Source organism: Lithobates pipiens, unplaced genomic scaffold, assembly GCF_037356315.1.
Source record: "Lithobates pipiens isolate NorthernLeopardFrog02 unplaced genomic scaffold, aLitPip1_a1.2 Scaffold_24, whole genome shotgun sequence".
Lineage (NCBI taxonomy): Eukaryota > Metazoa > Chordata > Amphibia > Anura > Ranidae > Lithobates > Lithobates pipiens.
In genome coordinates this window covers 5,282,118-5,301,232 of record NW_027507786.1, presented here as the reverse complement: position 1 = coordinate 5,301,232, position 19,115 = coordinate 5,282,118, and the positions used below count along the sequence as shown (strand labels likewise).

Here is a 19,115-nt window from a genome sequence, read left to right as displayed (position 1 = left end):
TCACCAACGGTTCCTGATTCAGGTGAATCGAATATGGATCATGTGATCACTGTAAGAGCCAATCACAGTGATTATTGTGAATAAAGCCTGCCCCTGTATTGTTTCTCCTCTGCAATAGGGAAAAGATACATTGTACATTTTTCTTTTCGCTGGAGGGAAAGTCTGTAAAAAATAAAATAAAAAATGAAGAATAAATAAAAATAGAATTGTTACATCAGGGTGTGATCTAGATTAGTTTCAGTGTATTGCTGGCCATACACTTTCCGAAAAGTTGGATCAAAGGATTTTGCCGTTATGTAATGACCGAATCTTGATCGATAAACCATTTAATGGACATAAACTAATCAGTTTTTCATTCGTTTTGTCACATATGCCCGGTGCAAACATTAATAAATCAAAACAATATCACATCATTTGTTTACTATACATGTGTGAGAATAAAGGCTACCTCCACCTATCGGTAAATAGTCTGCCAAAAGAGGATCCCTACCTCCATATGATGAATAAAACTGTCAGGTTTTTTTTGGGGGATTTCAGATTACCCTTCACTTCCTGTCCAGAAAAGCAAAAATGTCTATGTAGGCCCAAAATCTGTTTCAATATGATTAGCATTATCCCCCATTGTGTATATTTTTCTTAAACAAATAAGCTGTTTCAAAGTTCTTTACCTCGAGATCCTGCCAGTACCAGCACTTCCTGTTGCAGACTGACAGCAATGAGCCACTGACTCACAATTAGCAGTAGTGTTGTCAGCATAGGTGGGCGCAGCCTATTGCATTAGGGTGTGTACCCTAAAGTTCAAACACATATGTATGTGTGTGTGTATGTATATATGTGTGTGTGTGTACATATATATACATATATATATATATAATGTATACATACATACACATATATGTGTGTGTGTGTGTGTATGTATGTATGTGTATATATATATATATATATTAGGTTGTCCCAATACCACTTTTTTAAGACCGAGTACAAGTACTGATCCTTTTTTTTTCACGTACTCGCCAATACCAATTACCAATAATTTTTTTTTTATGTCATGTGACAGTGGCACTAATATGCAGCAATGATGATGTGTGAACTGTATCAGTATTTTATTATTATTATTTTTTTTACAACTTTATTTTTACAATTATTTATTTTTTTGTTTACATTTCTTTCTTTGAAGGGGGGGGAGAGTGAATGGTGTCAGTGTGGTTTTAATTACATTTTTTATTATTTTTACACCATGTAAATATTTATTACAATTCTTTTTTTTTAACAGCCCTGTTGGGGGGCCTTTAGTGAGATATCAGGGGTCCTAAGTCCTGTGAGCGGGGGGAGGGGGGTGCTCGGAGCAGTGCTGTGGGGGGGGGGGGGGGGGGCGGGCTCAGGAAATCTGTCAGCCCTGCGAGCCACAAGCGGGTGGGTACTGTCAGTGCTATATACCCAATGCCGACCTATATAACCTGATCTGTAATGCTGATCTATATACCCAATGCTGGCCTATATACCCTGCTCTGTAATGCTGATCTATATACCCAATGCTGGCCTATATACCCTGATCTGTAATTCTGATCTATATACCCAATGCTGGCCTATATACCCTGCTCTGTAATGCTGATCTATATACCCAATGCTGGCCTATATACCCTGCTCTGTAATGCTGATCTATATATCCTATCTTTAATGCTGTCTTATATACCCCATCTGTAATGCTGACGTACTGTATATAAGGGGTGGGGCTTATGAGAAGTGGGGGGGTCAAACAGGAAAGACGGGGTCTGGCACCCTCCCATCCTAAAACTTCAGCAGCCGCCACTGCAGATTGCTCTATGCTCAGTTATGAATGGACAGTCAGTGGTCACTGACTCCTGTTCATTCGGAAAAGGAAAGAGCTGGTAAATGACAGATTTACCGACTCCTTCCTTTGCTCTCCATACTGACAGATCCACGACAGAGAGGGTGGAGGAGCACGGAGAGGGACCGGAGCGTAGCACGGAGAGGGGCCCGGAGAAGCATGAAGGAGGACACAGAGGGGGCGGTGGAAGATACGTGGGACAGTCAGGGATGATCGGTGCGGTGGTGGGGGGGGGTGTTACAAGCATTGATCCCCCCCCCCCCCGTATACATTCCAATAAAGCAGCTGAAAGCCAATGGAGGGAGAGGAGGAGAAGTGGCTGTCAGCTGCTTTATTGAAATCTATACAGGGGGATCTGTGCTTGTACTCCCCCCCCCACACCGCTGCACCGATCATCCCTGCCTGCCCAGGTATCGGATCAAGCATCAGAGCATTTGCCCGAGTACAAGTACTCAGGCAAATGCTCGGTATCGGGACAACCTTAAAATATACACAGGTGTGCTCATAAGTTTGCATACCCTGGCAGAATTTATGATTTCATGGCCATGTTTCAGAGAATATGGAAAACACAAAAACATTACTTTCACTCATGGTTAGTGTTTGGCTGAAGCCATTTATTATCAGTCAACTGTGTTTACTCTTTTTAAATCATAATCACAACAGAAACCACCCAAATTACCCTGATCAAAAGTTTACATACCCTGGTGATTTTGGCCTGATAACACAAACACAAGTTGGCACAAAGGGGTTTGAATGGCTATTAAAGGTCACCATTCTCACCTGTGATCTGTTTGCTTGTAATTAGTGTGTGTGTGTGTGTGTGTGTGTGTGTGTGTGTGTGTATAAAAGGTCAGTGAGTTTCTGGACTCCTGACAGACCCTTGCATTTTTCATCCAGTGCTGCACTGACGTTTCTGGATTCTGAGTCATGGGGGAAAGCAAAAGAATTGTCAAAGGATCTGCGAGAAAAGGTAGTTGAACAGTATATAACAGAAAAGAGATATAAATATATATCCAAGGAATTGAGAATGCCAATCAGAAGTGTTCAAACTCTAATCAAGAAGTGGAAAATGAGGGGTTCTGTTGAAACCAAACCACGGTCAGGTAGACCAACTAAAATTTCAGCCACAACTGCAAGGAATATTGTTCAGGATGCAAAGAAAAACCCACAAATAACTTCAGGTGAAATACAGGACTCTCTGAAAACATGTGGTGTGGCTGTTTCAAGATGCACAAAAAGGAGGCACTTGAAGAAAGCTGGGCTGCATGGTTGAGTCGCCAGAAGAAACCCATTACTAGGCAAATGCCACAAAGTATCCCGCTTACAATACGCCAAACAGCACAGAGACAAGCCTCAAACCTTCCCGCACAAACTCATTTGGAGTGATGAGACCAAAATTGAGCTTTTTGGCCACAACCATAAACGCTACATTTGGAGAGGAGTCAACAAGGCCTATGATGAAAGGTCCACCATTCCTACTGTGAAACACGGAGGTGGATCGCTGATGTTTTGGGGATGTGTGAGCTATAAAGGCACAGGAAATTTGGTCAAAATTGATGGCAAGATGAATGCAGTATGTTATCAAAAAATACTGGAGGAACATTTGCATTGACAAAATGCACACACGCCACAAACGGAGTCACTTGAGGTTTGCCACAGCACATTTGGACAAGCCAGCTTCATTTTGGAATAAGGTGCTGTGGACTGATGAAACAAAGATCGAGTTATTTGGTCATAACAACAGGCGTTATGCATGGCGGCAAAAGCATTCCAAGAAAAACACTTGCTGCTACCCACAGTAAAATCTGGTGGAGGTTCCATCATGCTGTGGGGCTGTGTGGCCAGTGCCGGTACTGGGAATCTGGTTAAAGCGGGAGTCCGCCGTTTTTTTTTTTTTTTAAAGCCAGCAGCTACAAATACTGCAGCTGCTGACTTTTAAAATAATGACACTTTCCCGGCCAGTGCGCCCGCGATGTCGGCATCCGAAGCCGATCTCTCGATCGTCTCTCGGGTGCTGCCGCCGCCATCTTGGCTATGGGAATCAGAAAGTGGAGCCTTGCGGCTTCATTTCCCGGTTCCCTACTGTGCATGCGCGAGTCGCGCTGCGCAATAAGAATAAGAATGGTCCCTGCTGTCTCTGGGATCCGTGTGTTTCCCAGCAGACAGCGGGGGACCTTCGGAAAGGGGCGTAGATTCTGCAGATTCTGGAAGTGGGTGCAGATACCTGTACTGTACTGGTACCTGCACCCCCCTCCCCACTGAAAGGTGCCAATTGTGGCGCCGGAGGGGGGGAGGGTTCCAATGAGCGGAAGCTCCACTTTAGGGGTGGATCTTCGCTTTAAAGTCGAGGGTCACGTGGATTCCACTCAATATCAGCAGATTCTTGAGAATGATGTTGAGGAATCAGCCACAAAGTTGAACTTACACCGGGGCTGGATATTTCAACAAGTCAATGACCCAAAACACTGCTCAAAATCTACTCGGGCATTTATGCAGAGGAACAAGTACAATGTTCTGGAATGGTCATCCCAGTCCCCAGACCTGAATATCATTGAACATCTGTGGGGTGATTTTGAAGCGGGCTGTCCATGCTGGGCAACCATCAAACCTAACTGAACTGGAGATGTTTTGTAAGGAGGAATGGTCCAAAATACATTCATCCAGAATCCAGACACTCATTACAGGCTATAGGAAGCGTCTAGAGCAGTGATGGCTAATCTTGGCACCCCAGATGTTTTGGAACTACATTTCCCATGATTCTCATGCACTCTGCAGTATATTTGAGCATCATGGGAAATGTAGTTCCAAAACATCTGGGGTGACAAGGTTCACCATCACTGGTCTAGAGGCTGTTATTCCTGCTAAAGGAGGCTCTACTAAATATTGGTGTGATTTTTCTGTTGGGGTGCCCAAATTTATGCACCTGTCTAATTTTTTGTTTTGATGCATATTGCACATTTTCTGTTAATCCAATAAACCTCATTTCGCTACTGAAATATTACTGTGTCCTTAACCACTTGCTTACTGGGCACTTAAACACCCTTCCTGCCCAGACCAATTTTCAGCTTTCGGTGCTCTCACAATTTGAATGACAATTACTCAGTCATGTAACACTGTACCCAAATGAATTTTTTTGTCCTTTTTTTCCCACAAATAGAGCTTTCTTTTGGTGGTATTTGATCACCTCTGGGGTTTTTATTTTTTGCGCTATAAATGAAAAAAGACCGGAAATTTTGAAAAAAAACGCATATTTCTTTGTTTCTGTGACAGAATTATGCAAATTATTAATTTTTCTTCATAAATTTTGGTCACAATTTATACTGCTACATATCTTGGGTAAAAAATAACCCAAATTAGTGGATATTATTTGGTCTTTGTGAAAGTTAGAGAGTCTACAAGCTGTGGTGCGAATCGCACAAAATTGATCACATCTGATGTACTGGTGGCCGATCTCGCTTCTTGTGACCCGAACAAGTCAGGAAAGTACAAATACCCCCCAAATTACCACTTTTTGGAAAGTAGACATTCCAAGGTATTTAGTAAGAGGCATGGGGAGCTTTTTGATGTTGTCATTTTTTTCCCACAATTCTTTGCAAAATTAAGATTTTTCATTTTTTTTTTCTCCACAAAATTGGCATTGTAATAGGTTATTTCTCTCACGTGGCATGTGTATACCACAAATGACACCCCCCAAAAAATTCTGCTACTCCTCCTGAGTATTACAATACCACATGTGTGTGACTTTTTCACAGCCTGGCCACATAGAGAGGCCCAACATGCAGGTAGCGCCATCACGTGTTCTAGGAACATAAATTACACATCTAACTTGTTGACTATTTATTACATTTTTGAAGCACCAGGACAATGACACGTGACACTGATGACAGATGGCACTGATACGTGGCAATGATGACACTTATACGTGGCACTGATGACAGATGGCACTGATGACAGATGGCACTAATATGTGACACTGATGACAGATGGCACTAATATGTGGCACTGATGACACGTGGCACTTATACGTGGCACTGATGACACGTGGCACTAATATGTGGCACTGAAGACACGTGGCACTAATACGTGGCACTGATGACAGATGGCACTGATGACAGATGGCACTAATATGTGGCACTGATGACAGATGGCACTAATATGTGGCACTGATGACACGTGGCACTTATACGTGGCACTGATGACACGTGGCACTAATATGTGGCACTGAAGACACGTGGCACTAATACGTGGCACTGATGACAGATGGCACTAATACGTGCCACTGATGACAGATGGCACTAATACATGGCACCGATGACGCGTGACACTGATGACAGATGGCACTGATAAGTGGCATTGACACGTGACACTGACAACAGATGGCACATGACACTGACAGGTGGCACTGATGACAAATGGCACTGATACGTGGCACTGATGACAGATGGCACTATGTGGCACTAATGACACGTGGCACTGATGACAGATGGCACTGACGACAGGTGGCACTGACGCCAGGTGGCACCTGGGGCAGGTAGCACTGGGGGCAGGTAGCACTGGGGTGGATGGCACTGGGGGCAGGTAGCACTGGGGCGGATGGCACTGTGGCGGATGGCACTGGGGCAGATGGCACTGCTGGGGGAAGATGGCATTGCTGGGGGAGGATGGCACTTTTTATTTAATTTTTTTACTTTTTTTTTCTCTCCCCTCTCACACTGTGCGAGGAGGGAGAGCGGCGCTGAGAGATGATCTCATATGTTTACATATGAGATCATCTCCCATTGGACACGCCGATCACCGCTGTGATTGGCCGTTTACAGCGATCTGTGTTTGCCTGTCCCCGGGGGACACGGCGAACACAGAACTTCCGCGATGCGTGCCCGCGGCGGCGCGCATTGCGGAAGTAAACATCAGGACGTCCAGGGACGACCACCCGGACGAACGCGCCCGCTCTACGGCCGTCATTCGGCCATAGGGCTGGCGCGAGGTGGTTAAGTTATTTTATAGATCAAAATGAAATTGCTGATCCAAACACCCAAATATTTTTAAATGACAATCATGGAAATTGTCAGGGGTTCCTAAACTTTTACATACAACTGTATAAAAGGATGATTTACAAAAAGATTTAGATACACGTTATACTGCATAACATTCAGCTTTGATGTCAGGCTGCTGCCATGCCATGTTAATTTAATATTTCCCTATATGTATTTATTGTATGTCCTCAGAAGAACCGCTAGACGCCGCTCAAGATGAACCTGGGGCTACCATGAAAAAAAAAAGGAGGAACAAGAAGATGAATGCAAACCATTACCTGAGCCAGCTTCTTTATAACTGATGAATGCAGCACAATCTCACCGTTATATACTGTTTAGAACCTTACCGATTACATAAAGTGACACTGCACTGTCTAAGCACCACAAACCAAAAACCCTATTTAATACATTTTTAATATTTAAAGCAAACTCCCCCCATCCATCCATGTCTTCATGCTTTATTTTCTTGAGAAATCACTTTGAATCACATTTCTGGCTGAGGTCATCTTGAGCAAGGGCAGATGATTTACGTAGCACTTATTTCCTGGAATCCATCTGCCCTTATCTCAGGCATGCAAGCAAAATAGGGTGTGCTTAGCCAAGAAAGCCCCTCCTCCCCTCCTGAAGACTATAGGAATGTATGAGATCATTTGCCTAGGCATGGAAACCAGGAAGTAACTTAAAAAATAAATAAAAATTAGCTGACTTTAAAGAAGGCTCCCTGATCCTTGGGGGTGACTTTAACATCAGCCCAGACCCCTTGCTTGACACGTCCCACATGAGGCCCTCATATTTGTACACATTTTTGACACATTTTTGGGACCATTGTCATTTATACAGCAATCAGTGCTATATAAATGCAGTGATTCCTGTGTAAATGACACTGGCAGTGAAGGGGTTAACCAGTGGGTGGCAGTGTAGGGGTTAAGTGTTCCTAGGGGCGTGTTACTAACTGTTGGGGGCTGGGCTTTAATTTCATGAACACTGATTTCTGCTCCAATCACATGGAGCAGAGATCAGCGTCACTAGTTACTAGGCAGAATGGGGAAATGCTGTTTACAACGGCATTTCCTCGTTCAGCCACCCCGTGAGACAATCGCGGGTATGCCCGCAGTGATCGAGTCCATGGGACCCGCAAACGGACTCATGGGGGTCCCGACCAGCAAGCGAGTGCACCGCCGGTGGCGCGCTTGCGATGGCAGGGCGGCAAATTTAAATATACGTACAGGTACGCCCATTTGCTTATTGCGATTTTATTTTTATTTATTTTTTTTTTACCAAAAATATGTAGAAGAATACGTATCGGCCTAAACTGAGGTAAAAAACTTTATTTTAATATATTTTTGGTGGATATTTATTATAACAAAAAGTAAAAAATAATGCGTTTTTTTTCAAAATTGTCGCTCTATTTTTGTTTATAGCGCAAAAAATAAAAACCGCAGGGGTGATCAAATACCATCAAAAGAAATCTCTATTTGTGGGAAAAAAAAGGACGTCAATTTTGTTTGGGAGCCACGTCGCACGACCGCGCAATTGTCAGTTAAAGCGACACAGTGCCAAATCGCAAAAAGTGGTCTGGTCTTTGACCAGCAAAATGGTCCGGTCTGTAAGTGGTTAATATATTCAAATATATACAGGGGCGGACTGACAACTCATGGGGCCTCCGGGCAATAGGGGAGAAGATTACGGGGCCCTCGGGCAATAGGAGATTATGGGGCCCCCGGGCAATAGGAGATTATGGGGCCCCCGGGCAATAGGAGAAGATTACAGGGCCCTCGGGCAATAGGAGATTATGGGGCCCCCAGGCAATAGATTATGGGGCCATACAGTATACACACACACACACACATACTGTATACACACAGTATACACACAGAATACACACACTGAAAAGGTACTGGAGTGGCGAGGCAGCTATAATCTTGGGATTTCAAAAAAAAACACAGATTTTTACATACTGTCCCTGGTTTTATTGGGGCTGGCAACCCTGATGGGGCCCCTTGGTGGCACGGGGCCTCGGGCAGTGCCTGAGTGGCTGAATGGTCAGTCCACCCCTGAATATATAATAATATAATTCAAAAGGTAACTTTTATAATATAACTGTAATAGAAATGTTCAGTTAATTTTCTTCAGAATTCATGTGAACAGCCCCTTTTGGCTATATTTTAGACTTTACGTGGTTCTAAAGGCACAAGGTTTTTGACCTCCATGCATTCTATAATTGAAGGTAAAAAAAACCTCCTCTGTGCAGCGCCCCCCTCCCCCTCTCCAGTACTTACCTGAGCCCCATCGCAATCCGCAATGTGCATGAAAGCATCAGCGTGTCAGAGCTCCAGGACTGTCAATCACAGCCAGTGAGCCAATGAGGAGAGAGAGTGAGAGGGGCCGGGGCTGAATGATGGCTCTGTGGGTGAATGGACACACACAGCAGTGGCTCAGGAGTGAGTCAGCTTGGGTGTCCCTATTGAAAACTGCTTGCTATAGGGCAGGAGGGAGGGGCTAGGAGCGCTAGCAGAGCACCCAGGAAGAGGGGGATTGGGGCTACTCTGTGCAAAATCATTACACAGAGCAAGAAAGTATGATATATATGTTATTTTTATTAAACAATTGACTTTAATATCACTTTAAGGTGGTCAGTTGGGAGGTGGTAAAACCATGCCTTAACTGCCTATTTTTACCACCCTGCACAATGTGAAAGAGGCCTTAGCATTGATTGACTTATTACCTCAAGGTTGCTTTAAGCATCCAATACTCTTTACATAAAATACTTTCTAAGGCTAGTTATTTTTGGCTGAGAAATACATACAACTATATTTAATTGGTTACATTTAAGAAAAGAGAAAACGATACTTCTGAAAAAGCTATGGTGTAGGTGATATTCTATTTCATGCTACCAACAATGTTAACATAACCATTTAATAATAGGAATGAACCAGCAGAAGTGGGAGTAGAAAATGTTCTGGCATCAGTGGAAGTAAAAAAAAATAAAAAATGTAAATAGTGCCCCATCATTGGTGTCAATGGGAAGAATAGCGCCCCATCACTGGTGTCAGTGGCAGGATTCAAGAATAGTCCCCCCTCCTTGGTGTTAGTGGGAGAAATAGTGCCCCATCATTGGTGTTAGTTAGAGAAATAGGTCCCCATCCTTGGTGTTAGAGGAATAGTTTCCCCATCCATGGTGTTAGTGGGAGGAATAGTGCCCCATCATTGGCGAGAGTTGGGAGGAATAGTTCCCAATCCTTGGTATTAGTGTGAGAAATAGTGCCCCATCCTTGGTGTTAGTGGGAGGAATGGTGCCCCATCATTGGTGTGATTTGGGAGGAATAGTTCCCAATCCTTGTTATTAGTGGGAGGAATAGTTCCCCATCCTTGATGTTAGTTAGAGAAATAGTGCCCCATCCCTGGTGTTAGTGGGAGGAATAGTGCCCCATCATTGGTATTAGTGGGAGGAATAGTTCCCAATCCTTGGTATTAGTGGGAGGAATAGTGCCCCATCATTGGTATTAGTGGGAGGAATAGGTCCCCATCCTTGGTGTTAGTGGGAGGAATAGTGCCCCATCATTGGTATTAGTGGGAGGAGTAGTTCCCCATCCTTGGTGTCAGTGGGAGGAATAGTGCCCCATCATTGGTATTAGTGGGAGGAATAGTTCCCCATACTTGGTGTCAGTGGGAGGAATAGTGCCCCATCATTGGTATTAGTGGGAGGAATAGTGCCCCATCCTTGGTATTAGTGGGAGGAATAGTTCCCCATCCTTAGTATTAGTGGGTGGAATAGTTCCCCATCCTTGGTGTCAATGGGAAGAATAGCGCCCCATCACTGGTGTCAGTGGCAGGATTCAAGAATAGTTCCCCATTCTTGGTGTTAGTAGGAGAAATAGTGCCCCATCATTGGTGTTAGTTAGAGAAATAGGTCCCCATCCTTGGTGTTAGAGGAATAGTTTCCCATCCTTGGTGTTAGTGGGAGGAATAGTGCCCCATCATTGGCGAGAGTTGGGAGAAATAGTTCCCAATCCTTGGTATTAGTGTGAGAAATAGTGCCCCATCCTTGGTGTTAGTGGGAGGAATGGTGCCCCATCATTGGTTTGATTTGGGAGGAATAGTTCCCAATCCTTGTTATTAGTGGGAGGAATAGTTCCCCATCCTTGATGTTAGTTAGAGAAATAGTGCCCCATCCCTGGTGTTAGTGGGAGGAATAGTGCCCCATCATTGGTATTAGTGGGAGGAATAGGACCCTATCCTTGGTGTTAGTGGGAGGAATGGTGCCCCATCATTGGTGTGATTTGGGAGGAATAGTTCCCAATCCTTGTTATTAGTGGGTGGAATAGTTCCCCATCCTTGGTGTTAGTGGGAGGAATAGTGCCCCATCATTGGCGAGAGTTGGGAGGAATAGTTCCCCATCCTTGGTATTAGTGGGAGAAATAGTGCCCCATCCTTGGTGTTAGTGGGAGGAATGGTGCCCCATCATTGGTGTGATTTGGGAGGAATAGTTCCCAATCCTTGGTATTAGTGGGAGGAATAGTGCCCCATCATTGGCGAGAGTTGGGAGGAATAGTTCCCCATCCTTGGTATTAGTGGGAGAAATAGTGCCCCATCCTTGGTGTTAGTGGGAGGAATGGTGCCCCATCATTGGTGTGATTTGGGAGGAATAGTTCCCAATCCTTGGTATTAGTGGGAGGAATAATTCCCCATACTTGGTGTTAGTGGGAGGAATAGTGCCCCATCATTGGTGTGATTTGGGAGGAATAGTTCCCAATCCTTGGTATTAGTGGGAGGAATAGTTCCCCCATACTTGGTTTTAGTGGGAGGAATAGTGCCCCATCATTGGTGTCAGTGGGCGGAATGGTGCCCCATCATTGGTGTCACTGGGAGAAGTTATGCCCCATTGTTGGTGTCCCTGGAAGGAATAGTGCCCTATAATTGAAAGTGAATGGGAGGAATTATGCTCCACAAACAATTGGAGGGAATGGTGGCTTGTAGTTGGTGTCGGGAGGAGGAAGAGTGCCTTGTATCAGTGGGAGGATTGGAGCTCCAAGGCCTGAATAAAAGCAAGCAAAGGGCTTCACTTGGCCACAGTTTGGAGACCACTGATATAAAATCATACCATGGTACGAGCATGATGTGCTATGCAGAGTCTGGAGTGATGGGAATATATCAGCACAATGTAACATCACCAAACTGCTGAAGGATGGTTTAGTCTCTCAGCCATATATACTGTATAGCAGGGATATGCAATTAGCGGACCTCCAGCTGTTGCAGAACTACAACTCCCATCAGGCATAGCAAGACTCTGACAGCCACAAGCATGACACCCAGAGGCAGAGGCATGATGGGACTTGTAGTTTTGCAGCAGCTGGAGGTCCGCTAATTGCATATCCCTGCTGTATAGTATACAGCACTCTTCCCCTAACGATACTGAAACACTATTTCTACATACTGTATGTCATTACTATATACAACGAAACACGTGCCTGTGTATGAATGAACTCATTTTATAAGTGTATGTATGTTTTCTTTATAACATTTGTAGGACAGATTCAGATTTTGTATTTATTGTAACAAATATCTGCCCTAAATATTGCACTGATACACATTCATTTTGTATCTTTTTATAGTGATTAAAATCACAATGTTTATAATGTGCCTGTTTGTTTGATTTTTTTTTTTTTCTGAATGTTACCAAACTGGAAAAAAGTTATACCATCTCAACATACCTTTTGTTAGCCCTTGTACACACGGTCGGACATTCTGACAACCAAATCCGTTGGATTTTGTCTGACGGATTTTGTCCGAAACTGTTGCATACACACGGTCTGACAAAGTTGTCGGAAAATCCGATCGTTCAGAATGTGATGACGTAATTTCGTTACGACGGGACTACATTCAGGCTAGTAGCCAATAGCTTTGGTCTAGGAATTTGATCTGAGCATGCGTGGCACTTTGTCCGATCGGAATTCTCTACACACAATCGGACAAAGTCCGATCGGATCATGTTGTTGGAACATTTTATAGCCCAGCTGGAAAACTTGGTCCGTCGGATATTCCGAAGGAAATGGTCCGATGGAGCCCACACACGGTCGGATTATACAACAACACGGTCCGATCGGACATTTTCCATCAGAATATCCAACCGTTTGTACAAGGGCTTACAGTATAGTGAAGGTTGTGTTGGGAGATCAGCCATTGGAAATCCAGCAGACTTTATGGGGTCGATTTACTAAAAGCAAATAGGCCACTTTTTCAAGTGCAATGCTCCAGAGATGAGTGTAGCACCCTCTACCTTAGGTAGGTGCTAGGAAAGTTTTTTTTTTCCTTGTAGTGCAGGTAAATTTGGGAAGGCCTAGCTTTTGTTTGTTTTGATCTGTGGGGCTGGGAGTATCTTATGCCCTTGTACACACGGGCGGACATTCCGACAACAAAATCCATCAGATTTTTTCCCAACAGATTTTGTGCCAAACTTGTCTTGTATACACGTGGTCGGACAAAGGTGACGTTCATTGCGTACGACGGGACTACGTAGAGGCTAGTAGCCAATAGCTTTGGTCTCATAATTTAATCTGAGCATGCGTGGAACTTTGTCCGTCGGAATTCTCTACAAACGATCAGAAAGAGTCCGATCGGTTTTTGTTGTCAGAAAATTTTAGATCCAGCTCTCAAACTTTTTCCGTTAGGATTTCCGACGGAAAAAGTCAGATAGAGCCCACACACTATCGGGTTTTCCGACAACATAGTCCGATCGGACCTTTTCCGTCGGAAAATCCGACCGTGTGTACAGGGCATTAGAGTAGGCTGGTGACTCACAGGCAGCATCCCTTCTTGGTTACCTCCCTCTGGCCTCTAGAAGATTCTAGAAGTAGAGGAGGGGAAGAGAGGTGGAGCTGTTTGGGGTGTTTGAGGAGCCCTGACCAATCCCCAACCTGGATTGGCAAGGGGCAGGCCTCCCTAAATACCTGGGGTCAGCCCAGCTGGGGAGGAATTGTTTGGGTGGAAGAGCTGGAGATGGAGCATTAGGCTGTCCGGGCCTTTGAGGGAGCCCCCCTACTCTGGGGGGGTGACCTTGGGCCAGGTGTTCGGAGCCGAACAGGAACCCCATACAACCCAAGGGGTGTCCTGAACAGGAGAAGGGGAGGACAGCGGGGAATACTGCCGGGCAAGTCTCCAGGAGGGATCCACCGGCCCGGGTGTTGGTGAGTGACAGGCACAGTTGGAAGAGCTGGGAGAGGCATGCCGGAGCGGACTGGGAGTGTGCAGTTTGAGATGGATGTAGAGCCAGCGGGAAAGATTGTGATGTTGCTGCCATTGAAGTCGGGCCGCTGCAGTCAGGAGGGCTGTCAGGGTCTGAAAAGGGCTGACTGGAATCAGTAGTCCACCACAGAGGGCAGCTAGCACCAGAACTCTCTTTTGCTACACTATAGGGGCCCGTGGCCCCTGCCTGTAATAAGGCACTTCTGCAAAGGCCTGGCTGAGACCAGTGTCAGGCCTAACCATGTGCTAGCTGTACCTGAAGAATAGTGCTGGAGGGAGAAGGAGAGATAGTCTGCAGGAGGAGAATTTCCCTACCCCCTCTACTATATCACCTCTTCTAGCACAAACTCACCCCCAAAAACCGCTTCTTAGTACAAATCCTTTTCCCCATCTCCCCTCCCAACACAAATCCCCTAATTCACCACTCCTAACTCCCCCCCCAATTCCCCCCCCCCTTCAACAATTTGTATCCCCTTCCCAACACAAATCCCTCCAGTTTCCTTGTGGCGCCCCCCCCCCTCCCCCACATCACATGATACCACAATTCAAAGGGCAGCCATCCCTCTTGCCCACCCCTTGTCCCAGCCCTGTCAGGTCTTTTGGTAGTGATTTAGGTTCAGATGGAAATTAATCAACAAAAAAGACATGGAAAATGGTTGATAGTCAATAAGAGTCTGAAACAAAGGAAAAGGGAATGGAAAAAGATCAAACAGAAACAACCTTGGTACCATACAGCCTTGGCTTGAAAATAATCCTAGCCTGTCCTGCACCTACCATAACCTAATACACTATATTACCAACAGTATTGGGACGCCTGCCTTTACACTCACATGAACTTTAATGGCATCCTGGTCTTAGTCCATAGGGTTCAATGTTGAGTTGGCTCCGCCCTTTGCAGCTATAACAGCTTCAACTCTTCTGGGAAGGTTGTCCACAAGGTTTAGTAGTGTGTCTATATGGGAATGTTTGACCATTCTTCTAGAAGTGTATTTGTGAGGTCAAGCACTGATGTTGGACAAGAAGGCCTGCCTCGCAGTCTCCACTCTAATTCATCCCAAAGGTGTTCTATCGGGTTGAGGTGAGGACTCGAGTTCCTCCACACCAAACTCGCTCATCCATGTCTTTATGGACCTTGCTTTGTATACTGGTGAGCAGTCATGGTGGAACAGGAATGGGCCATCCCCAGACTGTTCCCACAAAGTCAGGAGAATGAAATTGTCCAAAATTTTTTGGAATGCTAATGCCTTAAAGAGTTCCCTTCACTGGAACTAAGGGGTCCAGCACAACCCCTGAGAAACAACCCCACACCATAATCCCCCCCTCCACCAAATGATTTGGACCAGTGCACAAAGCAAGGTCCATAAAGACATGAATGAGCGAGTTTGGGGTGGAGGAACTTGACTGGCCGCAGAAAGTCCTAACCTCAGCCCAATAGAGCACCTATGGGATGAGTCAGAGTGTTAGACTGTGAGCCAGGCCTTCTTGCCCAACATCAGTGCCTGACCTCACAAATACACTTCTCGAAGAATGCGCAAACATTCCCATAGACACACTCCTAAACCTTGTGGACGGCCTTCCCAGAAGAGTTGAAGCTGTTATAGCTGCAAAGGGTGGGCCAACTCAATATTGAACCCTACAGACTAAGACTGGGATGCCTTTAAAGTTCATGTGCATGTAAAGGCAGGCATCCCAATACTTTTGGTAAAATAGTGTATTTTCAAGAGGTGAGGTTGGCCAAACAATTCAGCAAAAAATGGAACCCTTGGTTGGAGACAATCTAAACAGCTTCCCCACAAACATAGAGAGAAGACACACAAGCACAAGAGACGTGTTTCAACACAGTAACATCATTTTCTCAAGCCTTGAGAAAAAGGCATTACCTGCCTCAAAAGCCCTGCCCCCTCCACACCCCCCGGCATCTGACATCATCAAGAAAAGTCAGATGGGCTTTTGTGCTTGTGTGGATTCTGATGCTAGTGGTTCTGTTTCCTACTATTCCAGATCACTACTACATTGCCTGGGTTCCATGGATGATAGTCTTTTGAATACATGACATGCACTTTTCCCAGCTACATGTAAGTGACCAATTTACTTTTTATTAGTAAATGTTCCAATTTGCTGCACTTAGATGTGCCCTCTTGTGTCTCTTTACAATATTACATGTATCCCTTCTGTCTGCTGAGTAGCTGCTCTAAGGACATTGAAGCCAGCTGGTTTCATTGCACTATACCCAATGTGGACTGTTGAACTGTACAGCTAGGTCTTTACCGCTCTGGAGGTCACTGACGGTCTTGCGCTATAACAAATTTATTTATGGATCCCCATGAACGTAGGGCTTTTGTAATGAAACGAATGAGATGTCATGTCCCGGTTCTTTCTCCATAAGAGGCAGGGCTGTCTTTAATATTGATTGGACACTGGGCAAAACTTTTCTTGCTACCCCTGCCCCCCCCCCCCCCCCCCTCCATGTAGTTTTGCTCTCTACCTGCTCTGAGACATACAATAAATAACAGCTAGACTCAAAATCAGTTTACTGAATCAGATCAAACAGCGATTGCGATTAGTTGCCAGAGGTTACAGTGTATGATTACCACTCACTGACTGGTTGCTAGAGGTTACAGCACACATTACAGCTCACTGATTAGTTACTAGAGGTTACATCACATGATTTTTGCTTGTTGATTGGTTGCTAGGGATTACTGTGGATATGACCTCAGGGGGCATGATATACATATCATTGCCACCAGCCGTCACTATTTACATATGAATGCCAGTAATTTACATGTAAACACAGGGTCTGCAGGTGAGTCATCTGTACATAACAATAGGGCAGAGCTGGGCAGCATTAGTAGCAGCACTTCACACTGAGATATCAGGACACAGCACAAGACTAAAACCTCAAGGGATGAAGGAATTTAAAACAGGATAGTTGGCAAGTATGAGGCAGCTGCTTTGGGCCCCACAACCATGACAGGGCCCAGGGCAGCTGCCCCTTTTGCCCTGCCTTAGAAACGGCCCTGATAAGAGGTATTTTGATTGGTTGCGTGGGATATGGACTATTGTGAAAGAGTGAGCGTATGTGTGTTGTGTGTTATCTATGGGTTGTTCTTATCAGCACTCTCCGTACCTACTTCAGTGCTTATTGTTATATTCCTATGCAAAATAAATAAAATATAAATCTTTTAACTAAATGGCAAGGCACACTATAAGTTTCAATTTTTATTGTTGTAAATATCTAACAGTATGACAAAAAGTTATATGTAGATAGAAAATTGGACATTGGAGATACATTTGAAAATACAGGCACAATGTGAAAAATGTTACAAATACAATCAATACAATTCGGCATGGACTGAATGAGAAAATCATTTATCAACTGAAAATTCAAACAGAATGAACATACATTTTTTTTTCCAACACACTAAAAACATTTGTTTTGAAATGCAAAAATACTCTCATTAAAGATTCATAGTACATAACTATATTGTATGTATATATATATATATGTATATATAAAATAACAGCAAAGTCACTCTAAGATATTATTGCTATTAATACATGATTTTTCTGTAAAATATTTAGTAACAATTCCATGTGTGATAATTAAAAAAAAAAAGCCATTTCGTAAGACAGGAAACAGCTCGTTACTAAATAAATATATTTTAGACATATAGAACATGCCCCCATCAGTTAGGAAATAAATATTGTTATTAAAATTACATTTATAGATTAAGTTTACCTAAAGGTGATATTTTGGTTATAGGTGGAATCTGGTAGACACAGTCAGCCCCTGGCATTTCATAGGTCTTGGATACTCAAACAATGCGCTCTGCCTTAGTTTCTGGGTCCTGCCAGGTGGTTGGACTCTCCTTGATTGGTTTTGGAAGGACTTACCCTTAAAAAAATATTTGATCATATTTGCATCAAGTGTTGCTGTCAAAACTTTTTTTTTCTCTGTTTACTGTTGCTCCATTGCCCATAAGGTGGCCATTGATATTAGATGGCCATTTTCCAATTCGAACAAACAAATTTCAATGTAGAACATGTAAGTCCACCAGGGCCATAACCCATGACCGGGGTTCTTTCCATTGCCATGAACCATGACCATGGTTCTTTCCATTGCCATGAACCATGACCATGGTTCTTTCCATTGCCATGAACCATGGCCGTGGTTCTTTCCATTGCCATGAACCATGACTGTGGTTCTTTCCATTGCCATGAACCATGACCGTGGTTCTTTCCATTGCCATGAACCATGACCATGGTTCTTTCCATTGCCATGAACCATGACCATGGTTCTTTCCATTGCCATGAACCATGACCATGGTTCTTTCCATTGCCATGAACCATTGCCATGGTTCTTTTCATGACCATGGTCATGGTTCCTGGGGGGCAAATTGATCATGCCATCAGAAAGTCTTGCCTGATCATTTATTCTTCTCTCAAGCCACCATAGGGACTGTCTTATTAAATCATTACATTTTGAGGAGAATCTGGCCCAAAGGACAACATATGATGATCAGATGACATATACACAAATAACCTCCATGTTCATGGTCAGCCTAATTCAAACTCATAGAGACCAGCTGGCACCCAACCTTCCCAGAGCTAAAAACAGTAAGTCAGATTGGAAACACTGGATTCTACACTTTTAGTACCATATTGATTGAATAAGCCTTGTTCTTCCATGGCAGTGGCCAAGACCATGAACCACAGTCATGGGGTCATGGTTATTGGGGGACAAATTGATCATGCCATTAGAAAGTTTTGCCTGATCCTATATTCTTCTCCCAAGTCACTACCAAGACTGTTATTAAAGAATTATGTTTTGAGTAGAAACTGGCATATGATGGTCAGATGACCAGGCATTTCCGGTGGGCCGATGGCTCAGTGGGCCGGTCAGGTGCAGTCCTGGTGCCGCTCCTCAGTGAGTGATCGCGATTTCACTCCTGTTAGGTGGAGCAGCTGCCGTCACTTGCTGGAGAGAGCAT

At 44.3% G+C, this 19,115-nt stretch overlaps 1 protein-coding gene across 1 annotated transcript in view; it reads left to right on the top strand.

Annotated features, from left to right (window-relative positions):
• The window catches only part of LOC143929554 (uncharacterized), a 38,244-nt gene extending 25,743 nt beyond the window's left edge, over positions 1-12,501 (top strand). The window contains exon 7 of the mRNA XM_077453432.1: positions 7,075-12,501. The gene's annotated coding sequence lies outside the window, so the exon portion shown is untranslated. The remainder of the gene's footprint in view (positions 1-7,074) is intronic.
• Positions 12,502-19,115: the final 6,614 nt, after the last annotated feature.